The sequence below is a fragment of the Caretta caretta genome, chromosome 4 (assembly GCF_965140235.1).
Source record: "Caretta caretta isolate rCarCar2 chromosome 4, rCarCar1.hap1, whole genome shotgun sequence".
NCBI classification, from domain to species: domain Eukaryota; kingdom Metazoa; phylum Chordata; order Testudines; family Cheloniidae; genus Caretta; species Caretta caretta.
Window position 1 is genome coordinate 124994243 of NC_134209.1, and position 15715 is coordinate 125009957.

Consider the following 15715-nt stretch of genomic DNA (forward strand, 5'->3'; position numbering starts at 1 on the left):
GAAATCTGAGTTCATTTAGCCTAAGGTAAATCCAGAGTAACCCCAAATTTACAAGACACTGAGACCAGAATCCAGCGCCTTGCCTTTACTTTGTGAAAGTGTCCACCACTATTTTGCATGTGTTGTGGTACAAGTTTCAAAATGTTGACTAAATACTCAGTTATAACTAATTTTAGAAGCTGCTTTCTGATAATCCTTTTCCTCTGTCCATGGAGGAGAGAGAGCATGGAAAGCATTCCAAATATTTCAATGTTGGTCTTTGAAAAAGTTCCTTTTTATTTCCCTACCAAGTTTTCTTTTATCTACAAATTCTTCAGGTGAAAACTGACAATTGTATTAAAAGCTTTTATTTATTTTACTCTGACAGATCGTCACCTTAAAAACGATGGAAGTTCTACAATTCCTTGATTCCTTGCTGGGGAAACATATGAAAGGTGATACCTAGGATTAGAAATCCCAGCTGAAGTATCACCATTTCATTGTTTACTTAGATTAAGCTAAAAACATTTGTCATTAGAAACACAAGAGCTAATTTCCTGCCAGAACACCCAAACCTTTGACATTTTTCCTTCAAAAATCCTTAAATGTTTGGTAGAGTATCAAAGCTTTCTTCCTACCATCATCAGTGAAGGTCAATGGTTTCTGACAGATGCATATTAGATCTGACTTAATTATGACTGAGTGCCACAATATGTTTTCAACATCTGGTACCCAGTCACTAAAAAACACCTATATTTTTAATTTTATTTTTAAAAGGACTAGCAGATGAAAATGACAATTACAATGGGGAAATCTGGAATGACAGCATAAAATGTCTTTCCCACCCCCCTGGAATATTTCTAGTAATTGCTATAATTTTGAAGCAACTCAAACTTTTTAAAATTCCCACACGTGGCCTTGACAAGGTCAGTGAGGCCTCAGTAACTTTTATGTTTCCTGTATGATCCCTGCAGGTTAGAGGGAATGGGGATGGGGATGGCGATGGGGAAGGGGTGGGGGTGGTGGCTCATAAAGGCAAGACTGGAAAATAAATGCTTTCCTATTGCCCCAAAGAGCAGTTGTGCCTGATATAAGCACTTTCCAGAAAGCCCCTTTTCAGAACGTAAGCAAAAATCTACACGTTACACAATCAGAATGTCAGATAGCTCAAGTCATTTAAACTATTTCTTAAGTAAATGTCCATGGATGACTTTTAACATGGATCCTTAGTTGCTGTATATATCAATGTTACTTGGGCACAGAATGATAGCAACTTTCCATTATTGTTATGCTATCTCTAGCTGTTTTATGGTTTTATACTGCTGCTTGTCACCTCAGTTTCTGAGTACCTACCACATAAAATCAGTAGCAATTGTAAAGTCCCTAGTAAACTTGGTACGTCTCCCTTTTTGGGATAAAAACTCTGGTTGCGGTAATGTTTTTATTGTTTTTTTAAAGTCTTCTTAATTTTTTTTTTGGTAGGGTTGAAAAGATTATCAATATTGCCAGTGCCATTCTTATGGTGGGAGGGCCTTTCCCAGGTTATGTTAATACTAGTAAAATAGAAGAATGAAGACTTAACACTTGATATTGTATCAACCATTTCTTTTTTCATGGCCTGTACTATTCAAAGTATTTAGATGTGATACAGATAAACACTGTATGCCTTCTCAAAACAATTGCAGCTTTTTTTTCCCCCCGGGAAAACTTTTTGTCAGAACTTCAGCTGTTTCTGCATAGTTCAGTGATCTGCTTATTTGGTGTTTGAGCTCCAGTATCGTATTTGTAATATGCAGTATCCAATACAGAAAGAATGGTTTTGTAGTTAAGACACGGGACAGAGAAATTGGAGATCAGGAATGAAATCCTAGCTCCATGGAAGTTCTGCTATTGATTCCAATAGGGGCAAGGCAACTTCACTCCTGATTTCTATTCCTGACTTTGCCCAGACTTTCCGTGTGACCTTGGACACTTAACATCCCTACCCTTCATTTTCCCTCACCTATGAAAATAAGATAATTACTTATTATTTATATTTTGATAGAACTCAAGGTCACAGTCAGATTGGGTCCCACTGTGCTAGGTGCCAGAAACTGTGCAGCCTCTGAAATTGCTTTCCGCACACCTATAAGAAACACCATACTTTAGGGATTAAACAAGAGAGGAAATATATATTGCCCTCTTTTGTTTGGCTAGCATGCCGGTAATAGGGGCTGGTATCCAAGAGCACATTTTCTAAATAGCACAAAGAATTTTGCTAGGCTCCTCACACAGTTGCGCTGGGGCATTTCGAATTGTAGATAAGCTTGAAAAGGGGCCAAACGTTCATTTGGGTGTGACTCAATAAAACATCCAAAAGCTTTAAGCTCAGATAAGTGAAGCATGTTCAGATTGATCTGAATTCAAAATTTGGATGGAGATCTCATGAGATCAAGCTTCCTTACAGGTTGTCCCATACTTCTTGATTTAGTGCTGCCTTAAGCCTACTCTCTGTCTTTCGATAGTACTGCTGCTGTTTGAAGCTGTACCGGCAAGCTTTTGCCCTTCATACAGGAGAATTTGGGAAGGAGCTGTAGCTTCACGGAAGCTTCTGTATTGGAAACTGATTGCATTTTTTGTTGACTCTAGATACATATTTATTATTTGGCAAGTCATGAGCCACTGTTCTAGATGGCAAACCCAATAGCTCACAGTTAATAGAACCCTTTATGAGATGTGAAAGAAAGCAGATTGTCTATAACTGATTCATCATCCATCAGGTCTCAGCTCTGTGTATCACTTATCTTCTCAAGTTTTTATGCATCATGTTAAATCAAGATTTGATGTTTTTCTAAAAGATCTGCTGTAGTTCAAGCACAAATTATTTTGAGGAAGTTCTATGGCCTGTGTATAGAGGAGGTCAGTTTAGATGATCACAGTGATCCCTTCTGGTCTTAGACACTATGAATCGTTAACATTAACATAGACTATTCAGGGCTATTCTAAGTGGAGATTTTTTTTTCTTTGATATTCACCCAAGAGTTCTGAAGGAACGCAAATATGAAATTGCAGAACTACTAACTGTGGTATGTAACCCATCACTTAAATCAGCTTCCACACCAGATGACTGGAGGATAGCTAAAGTGACACCAATTTTTAATAAAGGCTCCAGAGGTGATCCTGGCAATTACAGGCTGGTAAACCTAACTTCAGTACCAGGCAAATTGACTGAAACTATAATAAAGAACACAATTATCAGACACACAGTTGAACATGATTTGTTGGAGAAGTGTCAACATGGCTTTTTTACAGGGAAATCATGCCTCACCAATCTATTAGAATTTTTCAGGGTGTCAACAAGCATATGGACAAGGGTGATCCAATCGATATAGTGTACTTGGACTTTCAGAAAGCTTTTGACAAGGTTCCTCACTAAGGATGCTTAAGCAAAGTAAGGGGTCATGGGATAATAGGGAAGGTCCTCTCATGGATCAGTAACTGGTTGAAAGACAGGAAACAAGGAGTAGGAATAAATGGTCAGTTTTCAGAATGGGGAGAAGTAAATAGAGGTGTCCTTCAGGGATCTGTACTGGGACTAGTGCTGTTCAATAAATTCATAAATGATCTGGAAAAAGGGGTAAACAGTTAGATGGCAAAGTTTGCAGATGATACAAAATTACTTAAGCTAGCGAAGTCCAAAGCAGACTGTGAAGAGATACAAAGGGATCTCACAAAACTGGGTGACTGGGCAACAAAATGGCAGATGAAATTTAATGTTGATAAATGCCAAGTCATGCACATTGGAAAACATAATCCCAACTATATATACAAAATTAAGGGGTCTAAATTATCTGTTACCACTCAGGGAAGAGATCTTGAAGTCACTGTGAATAGTTCTCTAAAAAACATCTGCTCGATATGCAGCAACAATGTTAGGAGCCATTAGGAAGGGACAGATAATAAGACAATACATTATCACAATGTCACTAAATAATGTATGGTACAGTCACACCTTGAATACTGCGTGTAGTTCTGGTCGCCCATTTCTAAAAAGATATATGAGAAAAGGAAAAAGTACAGAGAAGGGCAACAAAAATGATTAAAGGTATGGAAGAGCTTCCATATGTGAAGAGATTAAAACATCTCAGATTTTTCAGCTTGGAAAAGAGATGACGAAGGGGAGATATGATAAAGGTCTATAAAATCATGACAGGTGTGGAGAAAGTGTATAAGGATGTGTTATTTACCCCGTTACATAACACCAGAACCACAGGTCACCCAGTGAAATTAATAGGCAGCAGGTTTAAAACAAACACAAGAAAGTACTTCTTCACACAGTGCACCAGTCAACCTGTGGAACTCATTGCCAGGGGATGTTGTGAAGGCCAAAAGTACAACTGGGTTAGAAAAAGAATTAGATAAGTTAATGGAGGGTAGGTTCATCAATGGCTATTGTCTCCATGCATCTCCATGCTCTGGGTGTCCATAAGCCTCTGACTGCCAGATGGTAGGACTGGATGACAGGGGATGGATCACTTGATAATTGTCCTGTTCTCTTTGTTCCCTTTGAAGCATCTCAACTGGCATTGGCCACTCTTGGAAGATAAAATACTGGGCTAGATGGACCATTGATCGGACCCAGTGTGGCTGTTCTAATGTCCTTATGTTGTTTTTTGGGACAAACCTTGAAGTTGTTACTCAGTTTTTGCTCAATATTTATTCAGGCAACTCTTCCATTTTCTTCTGTAGAAAAATGGCCAAATAAAAACTTCAGAATTTGATTCACAGTGAAATAGAATGGGCTTATGGAATCAGGTGAAGTGACTCAGAATTGCATACTACTTTATTTTTCAGTATGCAAAACTCTGAATCGAGTGCACTCCTAATTATCTTGGTAAACTAAAAGTATCCTTGGTATACTAAAAGTATCAGCCAAGGAGTTTAAATGCAGTTGGATCTAGTGGAGAACAGGAGTGAGCTCAAGAGACCTGATTTCAGATCCTAACTTAACTTCTCTGTACCTCAATTCTCCCATAGTTAATCAGGGATAATATCATTTTGCAAAGTGCTTTGAGATAGTTGGATTAAAAGTGCTATGAGTTCAAAGTCTAATGGTGATAACACAATATATTCCTCAAGAAAAAGAAATGAAAAGGGAAAAATTGCCATTTTAGCTATATTTTAAATCGTTATTGGGTCATCTCCATAATTCTTCATATTAGCTTATGAACATTTTCATTACTGTAATAAGAGTCTGACACATGAGGGCTCGTACAAACTGGACTTTTTTCTGCTTGCCCCGGTCACGTGATCCCAGGGTCAATACCCTGTCATATGACAAGAATTAATAACAACTGGTTCATGTGGCTGCTTTTGCAATTACTCATATAAGGTGAAATCTTGGCCCCAGTGAAGTCAGTGGCAAATATCTCATAGACTACAATGGAGCCATGATTTCTCCCATGAATTTTAAGATGCCAATTATTATTTTTGTCTCATCCATACTTTCTATTGTTTTCATTTCTGTATATTTTTGTTTCTACTGACTGTGTTGAACTGCTGATGTTCAGTCTGATGAGATTTGCTTTGTTTTGTTTTTGTTTTAGAAAACTGGCATCTGTGCAGGTCCTGTGAACAGAAATATAAGTGAAAGAATGCATTATACTACAGGTAGCATGGGCTATGTATGTCAGGCCTCTATTCTTAGGACCAAGGTCATAATTGAGGTTGTAGATTAATTGTGTAACAAGGTGTCAGAAAATATTCCACAAATAAACAGAACATGGTTAACCCAACACTTTGAATTTATAGAAAGTCTAAATTAGATCCTTAAAACAACATGATTATTGCTAAGTTCTAGCCTGAAGCTAAACATGGCTTCTACTTTGAACGAAGGAGCTCCCAACTGGCAGGAACTTAAAAGGTAACCTAATATGCTACACTAACAGAAATATAACAGACTGCTTATTGGGACATGTTTAAAACGAGAATGTATAAATGTTTTCTGATGTCACTGATACATATTTCTATAAATAACACTAGAGACAAATGAAACCTGTTTTACGGTTCACAAGAAATCAACTGAACAAAACCCGAGTTTCAATCTGAGCTGTTCTACATATGCAGAGGAATCCCAGCAGAATCTTTAAAAATAAGCATGTGTTTCCCCAGTGACATCATATTCCTGTTATCTGTATTGTACCAGAGTCTTTTTTTCCAAATAAAAGACAACGAGAACCAGAGAAAAGTGAGAGCATGACATTTCACTTTAGTTCTGTTTATTCCTACTATTAGGTTTAAAATGTTTGGCGATGAAAACAAGAACAATGGACATTTTCAATGGGATAGAAAGGGTGTAAATTAGGGCAGAATTTGCCCTTAATACTTTTCTCTTCCTCAGAGACTATCAAGAATAGATTGATATATTTGCTAACTAGAGGTTATAAGCGGGAATAAATAGGGATTTATTCTTTTAGTTCTCAATTGAACTTTTAGTTTTGTTTTTAATCTAACTTCAGTAGTTGGGATATGGTAAATGGGTTTCAGTTTTTGTTAATCCAATATGTCCCATTCAACCAAAATAAAATGCACAAACAATTAAGTGTGTGTGTGTGTACACATATATATGAATGAAATAGCTTTAGTATAACTGAACTGCTGTACAAAATTCTGAGCTAAAAAAATCTGAACTACCATAGAAGTCAATTGGAATTTTGCATCTGGAATGTCTGCAGGGTTATTAGGCATACATAGTGGGCATCGGGGAAATTTACAGATCTCTCCAGCAGCAGAAATATTGAATCTATCTGTTCTACAGTTGACAGGCAGGAACAGCTCCTTTCGTTTCAGTTGCATGCTATTTCTAAGAAAAATCCATATAAAAGAAATTTGGTATTAATATTGAAACCACAATTTCTCATCTGTTTTAGCTTTTCTTTTCCAAATGCCAAGAGAAATTAGACTGCACTAAGGATTAATCAGTTGCCAAATTCCATTTTTAAAACCAAACTGTTTCTGGGTTAGATGAGTACAGAAGTGTGTTTGAACCTGAATTCATTTTTACTGGGTTTTAGCAGAGTGAATTTCTAAATCAGTTTCCAAAACAAGGGGGTTTGGAATGGAAATGCTGCTGTAGTTTGAATGAAATATGTACAAGAGACATCACTATAATATGTTATCCAGGGGAAAATTCATCTGTGGTGCAGAGTGCAAGACCCTCTGCACCACTAAAGCTTCACATAGGGGTTGCTGGTGGAGCAGCTGCACAGGGACATCATCTAGAGCCCTGTGCACTGTGGAAAGAGACTCTATGACAGACTCACGCAATCCATTACAATGATGGAGGTGGTCTTCAGATCTGCCCCAGGAAGGGGCTGCAGGTCTACACAGATGTAGATCAAGTCGTGCTGTTTACTAGTATTGGGCAATTTTTTTTGGATGAATCATAGAATTATAGAAGATTAGGATTGGAAGAGACCTTAGGAGGTCATCTAGTCCAACCCCCTGATCAAAGCAGGACCAACCCCAAATAAATCATCCCTGCCAGGGCTTTGTCAAGCTTGGTCTTAAAAACCTCTAAGGATGGAGATTCCACCACCTCCCTAGGTAATCCATTCCAGTGCTTCACAACCCTCTTAGTGAAATAGTTTTGCCTAATCTTCAACCTAGACATCCCCCACTGCAACTTGAGACCATTACTCCTCATTCTGTCATCTGCCACCACTGAGAACAGCCTAGCTCCATTCTCTTTGGAACCCCCTTCAGGTAGTTGAAGGCTGCTATCAAATCCCCCCTCACTCTTCTCTTCTGCAGACTAAATAACCCCAGTTCCCTCAGCCTCTCCTCATAAGTCATGTGTTCCAGTCCCCTAATCATTTTCATTGCCCTCCACTGGACTTTGTCCAATTTGTCCACATCCTTTCTCTAGTGGGAGGCCCAAAATTGGACACAGTACTCCAGATGTGGCCTCACCAGTGCTGCATAGAGGGGAATAATCACTTCCCTTGATCTGCTCGCCACACTCCTACAAATTCAGCCCAATATGCCGTTAGCCTTCTTGGGAATAAGGGCACACTACTGACTATATCCAGCTTCTCGTCCACTGTAATCCCCAGGTCCTTTTCTGCAGAACTGCTGCTTAGCTAGCCGGGCCCCAGCCTGTAGCAGTGCATGGGATTCTTCCTTCCTAAGTGCAGAACTCTGCACTTGTCCTTGTTGAACTTCATCAGATTTCTTTTGGCCCAATCCTCCAATTTGTCTAGGCCACTCTGGACCCTATCCCTACCCTCTGGGGTATCTATCTCTCCCCACATCTTAGTGTCATCCACAAACTTGCTGAGGGTGCAATCCATCCCATCATCCAGATCAATAATGAAGATGTCCATGGGGCCAGACGAGTTGCATCCGAGAGTGCTAAAGGAATTGGCGGCTGTGATTGCAGAGCCATTGGCCATTATCTTTGAAAACTTGTGGCGAAGGGGGGAAGTCCCAGATGACTGGAAAAAGGCTAATGTAGTGCCAATCTTTAAAAAAGGGAAGAAGGAGGATCCTGGGAACTACAGGCCAGTCAGCCTCACCTCAGTCCCCGGAAAAATCATGGAGCAGGTCCTCAAAGAATCAATCCTGAAGCACTTACATGAGAGGAAAGTGATCAGGAACAGTCAGCATGGATTCACCAAGGGAAGGTCATGCCTGACTAATCTAATCATAGAATCATAGAGTCATAGAATATCAGGGTTGGAAGGGACCTCAGTAGGTCATCTAGTCCAACCCCCTGCTCAAAAGCAGGACCCATCCCCAATTAAATCGCCTTCTATGATGAGATTACTGGTTCTGTGGATGAAGGGAAAGCAGTGGATGTATTGTTTCTTGACTTTAGCAAAGCTTTTGACACGGTCTCCCACAGTATTCTTGTCAGCAAGTTAAAGAAATATGGGCTGGATGAATGCACTATAAGGTGGGTAGAAAGCTGGCTAGATTGTCAGGCTCAACGGGTAGTGATCAATGGCTCCATGTCTAGTTGGCAGCCGGTGTCCAGTGGAATACCCCAGGGGTCGGCCCTGGGGACGGTTTTGTTCAATATCTTCATAAATGACGTGGAGGATGGTGTGGATGGCACCCTCAGCAAATTTGCGGATGATACTAAACTAGAAGGAGTGGTATATAAGCTGGAGGGCAGGGATAGGATACAGAGGGACCTAGACAAATTGGAGGATTGGCCCAAAAGAAATCTGATGAGGTTCAATAAGGATAAGTGCAGGGTCGTGCACTTAGGACGGAAGAACCCAATGCACAGCTACAGACTAGGGACCGAATGGCTAGGCAGCAGTTCTGCGGAAAAGGACCTAGGGGTGAGAGTGGATGAGAAGCCGGATATGAGTCAGCAGCGTGCCCTTGTTGCCAAGAAGGCCAATGGCATTTTGGGATGTATAAGTAGGGGCATAGCCAGCAGATCGAGGGACGTGATCGTTTCCCTCTATTTGACATTGGTGAGGCCTCATCTGGAGTACTGTGACCAGTTTTGGGCCCCACATAACAAGAAGGATGTAACGGGTTCTCTATACCCATAAGTCCAGTGAATAAATTGGAATGATATTTAAACTTTGAAGGTGAATAATTAGTAGGAAATTTCTTTAGTTAAAATTGGAAAAACAAAAAAAGTCTAGTCTCTACTATGCCCATTTGAGAAAGCCAGCCTTTACTTTTAAGCATTTGCACTTGCCATTTTACTTTTGGGTGCAAAATTTATAAAAGCTTTTTCATTAGAAAATGCAAAGGCCTTCCTCAGCCTTATTTAAAAGCATTATTTGGGTGCAGAGCTCACAAAGTCTCTCTCTTTGACTGGTCTCACGTCCAGATAAAACAGTTAAACCAAACAGAGTATAAAAATACTGATCGTTTTTAGTCTTGCTTAAGTGTATGTGGTGTGTGTTGAAGGTGGGGCATGGGGCTTTGCTATGCTTTTCCAAGCAAGTTTATGGGGGGCGGGCATGTTCATCTGAATTTGCATTGATTTGAACAAGACAGCTGCTGCTCTACACCTAAGCCATTCAAACAGATGTCTTTATACAGTGGTTGGTTAGAAGAGGGAACAAAGTGCCAAAGTCAGCAATAGAAGTAAGTAGAGTAAATCAAGTTAAGAGGGAACAGGACAACATTTTGGAACAGGAGGGAATATAGGGGCAAAACCATTAACTAGACTTTCGGGGTTAAGATGATGAGATATAAATTGATTGGTATTTCCTGGGTTTATGAGGACAAGCCCTGATGGATTGCATCATCATCTTCTGGCCTGTAATGTTTCTGTGTACCTACTTGCACTGCCAGAATGCTACGGATCCTGCTCTCCTTACTTTGGTAAAACTCCTGTTGAAATCAATGGGAATTTTAGCTGATTAATGACAGTAGGATGAGGTCGATGATGAGAATTTTTTTTTAACAAGCCACTGAAGGATGTGATAATGGTTCTGTATCTATAATGCATTTACTCCTAAATCTATTTGGACCTCTGTTATTTTAATCTGCACTTTTAGGTCCTGTCTACACACAAACTTGCACTAGTTTAATTATACCAGTTTAGAGAAATCAGTGCAGACACCTGTGCAGGTCAGGAGTTCCCAAACTTGGTTCACAGCTTCTTCAGGGTAAGCCCCTGGCGGGCCATGAGATGCTTTGTTTACATAAGTGTCCACAGGTATGCCAGCTCGCAGCTCCCAGTGGCTGCGGTTCGCTGTTCCCCGCCACTGGGAACTGTGGGAAGTGGTGCGGGCCGAGTATTAAGGCATAGTAATACAGCATAGTATTAAGAAGGGTAGATGTGTTTAACTATCAAAGATGGGGATGGATGTTCCAGGAGGGAAGATACTTTGAAAAGAGAGTTGCTAAGGGGCTAGCGAACTTTTCATCTTTAGGTTGCTGGTTCAGATTAGGGCAGTAATAGTGATAGCAGATGGCTATTCAGTGTCAAGCTGGAGCTTCCTTACCAATCGTGCTAGGAAGCAAAGGGCCATAGTTAAGAATGTGCATTTTCTGAGGGACCCTGAAGGGTCTCCTATTTCAATGCACTAAGCCTTATGGGGTGCTCTCTTCCTCAAGGCTTAGCTTCTAAGCAGCTGTTGTAGTGGAAAGAGAATTTTTCTCTTCCACTTCCACACAGAGGCTGCAGGAAGCAGGCCACTCCTCTCCCCTCCCCTGCAGAATACCCTTGCAATAACCTCTCCCCCCCTCCCCCCCCAAGAAACAAGAGCTGAAAGGGTTGCCACCTGATGCACCGCCAAAAGCTATAGATGCAGCCCCAAAAGATAGTGAGAGATAGAAGGCACGACTAAGTAGGCAGTGTCCCAGGACTGGCTGGAAGGAAGGAGGCTGGGTGAGGGAGGAGACTCAAGTAGGGATCTCAGATTTACATGCTCTACAAACAAGACACTCTGTTAGGGTTACCATACATCCGTATTTTCCCGGACATTTTTTTGGTTCTTAAATCGCTGTCCGGGAGGAATTTTTAAATATCTAAAAATGTCTGGGATTTTGCCATTATTATTTTTCCCCAAAGAAGAGTTGATCGTTCAAGAAAGAGAGTGAATGTTGATCATTCGAGAAAGAAAGTGAATGTTGATCACTCGAGAGAGTGCCCGCTTTCCCCCCCTAGCTCCCAGTGCTTGTGCCATGAAATAGCTGTTTCGCGTGGCTGGGAGGGACCGGGGAGGAGGGGGAACATGGCGTGCTCAGGGGAGGAGGCGGAGCTGGGGCGAGGATTTAGGGAAGGGGTCCAATGGGGAAGGAAGGGGGTGGAGTTGAGACGGGGACTTTGGGGAATGGGGGTGGGGGAAGGGGCGGGGAAGGGTTGGGGTTGGGGAGGGGTAGGGGGTGGCGCGAACAAATACCCCACCCCCGGGGAGTGTCCTCTTTTTTGAATGTTCAAATATGGTAACCCTACACTCTGTCTTGTTAGCTGCCATAAATCCTTCATTTGAGTATTTCAGAATCTTAACATTTCAGCCTCATGCTCTTGAACAGAGATTGTTTTTAGTTGGAGAAATATTCCCAGTTATGAAGTGAGTTATTTTACACACATGCCTTTACCAGTTGCAACATATCTCAAGTTCCAAGGCCCACATCCATTGGGTATGAGGAATTAGGTATTTTATTCCATCAGCTGATGTCTGAAATATATGTCAAGAAAGCCATTGTCCATGGGGAGTCTAAAGCATGCATCTGAAATACAAAACAATCAATTGTACATGTTATGGTTATCAAAGTATTTGCATATAATGTGTTTCATGTCATCAGTCACTGAAAAGCTGTCGTAACTAATCAATATTACGATAATAGTCCTAAATACTGCAACAGGATTTCCAAAATAGCATATGATTAAAAGTAGGTGATCTCGCTAAGAAATTGAAACATGTTTTTAAAATTATTAGATCTGGTTGGAAACCTAGCTACCTTAATATGACATATGGCCAGAACTAACTGCTTTGATTTCTGAAGACTAGATGATGATTGTTTGATCATTTCATTAAAAAAAGGTCTAGGTGTCAAAGAGTTTCCTTATGTCTAAACAAGTGTTATTAACTTCAATTATGGCTGCCAGGTGGAGAACTGTGTAGTTCTTTTAGTGTGTTTCAAAATATTTCATTTAGACATTTTGGAAAAACATACATCCCTATTCATAACCCCTGTTACTGTTCTGATTTGTAAGTTCTGCTCCACTGTAAATCATTCAAAATGAAAAAAACCCCACAAATTTTATGGCATCAAACTCATGTGGCATCGTGCCTGAGCAAAGGGCAGAAGGAATGTGTGATTCTTATACTGCCAATCACCATTCAGCTTTGCTTTATTTTTTAAACAGATGGTTTGCAAACATATGTAGAGGAGGGGACAGGATTCTAATCCTCTGTTAAGTGGATTATTTGGATTTTGAATTAAAACAAAACAAAAAAGTTCTCTTCTGTCACTGCTGCAGTTGTGTTTCTAAAACTTTTTAAAATTGTTATAAATATTTGATTTTAAAACACAGAAGAATGTTTAGTTTCAGGCCATGCACTTTAATTGCTGTGGATTATTAAATGTATCAGTCAGCCAGTTTGACAGATATCTAAGCCCTCTTTGAAAAACAGAGGTCACTGTGAGAAATCTCAATATTTTCAAAGTGGGGGGAAATCTTTTATAAGGAAAATTGGATCTTGCCATCTTGGGGGGGGGGTGACTAACTAGGGTGATTAGCTATTAATTTGTGGTCTTCCCCACCCTCTGTATTATGATACCATTTAGTCATTAGATCACCTAATCCAATCTAGTGACTTATTACACTAGGTATGGCTCTGTCTTACTTCCATTGTGTATGGAGTGTCTTCTGTGCAGAAAGTGTGTCAGAGATGCTTTCAGCCATGTCATAAAAATAAAGCGAAGGGTAACCACCTTTCTGTATACAGTGCTATAAAATCCTTCCTGGCCAGAGGCAAAGTCCTTTTACTTGTAAAGGGTTAAGAAGCTCAGGTAACCTGGCTGGCACCTGACCCAAAATGACCAATGAGGGAACAAGATACTTTCAGATCTGGAGGGTAGAGGGGAAAGGCTTTTGTCTGTCTGTGTGATATCTTTGCTGGGAACAGATCAAGGATGCAAGCCCTCCAACTCCTGTAAAGTTAGTAAGGAAGGAATTTTCCTCCAGGGCAGATTGGAAGAGGCCCTGGAGGTTTTTCGCCTTCCTCTGTAGCATGGGGCATGGGTCACTTGCTGGAGGATTCTCTCAAAGTCTTTAAACTACGATTTGAGGACTTCAATAGCACAGATATAGGTGTGAGGGGTTTTTTTTGATGGGTGTGGTGAAATTCTGTGGCCTGCGTTGTGCAGGAGGTCAGACTAGATGATCATAATGGTCCCTTCTGACCTAAATATCTATGAATCTAAGTAATCTAGCTAGAAAATGCGCTAGGTTTTCTTTGTTTTGGCTTGTGAAATTTGCTGTGCTGGAGGAAATGTGTATTCCTGTCTTTGTGTCTTTTTGTAACTTAAGGTTTTGCCGAGAGGGATTCTTTATGTTTTGAATCTGACTGCCTGTAAGATTATCTTCCATGCTGATCTTACAGAGTTGTTCTCTTATCTTTCTTTGTTCTTCTACTAAAGTCCTGTTTTTTAAGAATCTGATTGGGTTTTTTGGGTGTTAAAAATCCAAGGCTGGTGACTGCTCATCTTGTTTATTCTCAAGCCTCCCCAGGAAAGGGGGTGTAAGGGCTTGGGGGGATATTTTGGGGAAATAGGAACTCCAAGTGGTCCTTTCCCTGTTCTTTGTCTAAATCACTTGGTGGTGGCAGCGTTTAACTAATCCAAGGGCAAAAACTTTGTGCCTTGGGGAAGTTTTTAACCTAAGCTGGTAAAAATAAGCTTAGGGGATCTTTTATGTGGGTTCCCAAATCTGTACCCTAGAGTTCAGAGTGGGGAAGGAACCCTGACAAGCTATTAAAGTGTTTTTATATAGCGACTCATTATGAGTCTGGTCTTGGGGTTATTTTTTTATTAAGTCCTTATTTGGGCAAAAGTACAATGAAGTCAAACTAAAGCATATTTTCTTGTTTGTTTTTTAACCTGGTTGTGTCATGGGCCCCGATCCTGCAATCAGATTTGTGTAGATGAACCGTTGCAATCATGCAGGTCCCATGGAAGGGTGTGGGGAAAGGGTGGGTCCATGGCCCACAAAAGCTGGAAGAGGTGGAAAAAGGCCACCATGCCATTGTGAAAATGGCAACATAATTGGCAAAAGGGCCCCGGTATTCATGAGGGGAAAGGTGTCTTCACATTGGAGTGAACAGGGCACTTGCAGCTTCAAAGGTCCATCTGTCTGGCTCTAATTGCAAGACTGGGGCCATGGTTTGTCCCTGTCTGCGCAAGCCAGACCAAACTGTGTTGTCACTCATTTCACACACACAACTATGGTTGTTGTGAGGTGTTTATTCTCCAGTGCACGTGTAGAGTCAATTGAAAATAAAACCATTTCAAAAAATAAAATGAAACTAATTAAAAATAATGTCTACGTACTTGCTTGGCATTCATGGGCTTCTCTTGCAAAAACTGATGCTATCAAATGCCTCAAACCATGTAAGAAACAGAGCTTACTGACCAGCTTTTATTCTTAGGGATGTCAACAGGAATACAGACACCCAAGGACAGACACCCAACTTTACATCTTGTTTTTAAAGTCCATTTATTCCTAATATCTGGAATATATGAGTATATTCTGTTAAAATATTAAATACAAACAAACAAAACAAACCCTCCCTGGCTTTTAAAGTTTATTTAATTAAAAAAGCATTTCAGGTCACTGTGTTAGTCCCCTGCATGCTAGGTCTACACCTAGAGCAGGTCAAAAATTATCCGTCAGAAATGTTTTTTGATGGAAAATTGCTTTTTTGACTAAGTGAAATTTTACATGGAAAGCTTCTTTCTGTGGAAAATTTCATTTTTTCAGTGAAAAGTCAAATTCCAGTCAACAAAATATTTTGGCTGAAATCCAAAATATTTCAATTGGATATGCCACTGCAGTGCTTCACTAGAGTGCAATGTGCAGGAGGTCAGATTAGATGATTGTGATGGTCCCTCCTTGCCTTAAAGTGTGTTAGTCTATTAGTTGTATTTTCATTGCCTCACATGTCCATTCTCCACTACGGCTTGGGCTTCACAGCTGGACTACATCTTCCATGGTACACCATGCCCAGTGACTGACATAATGTACTACCTCTCCTCTCCTAGTGGGGAG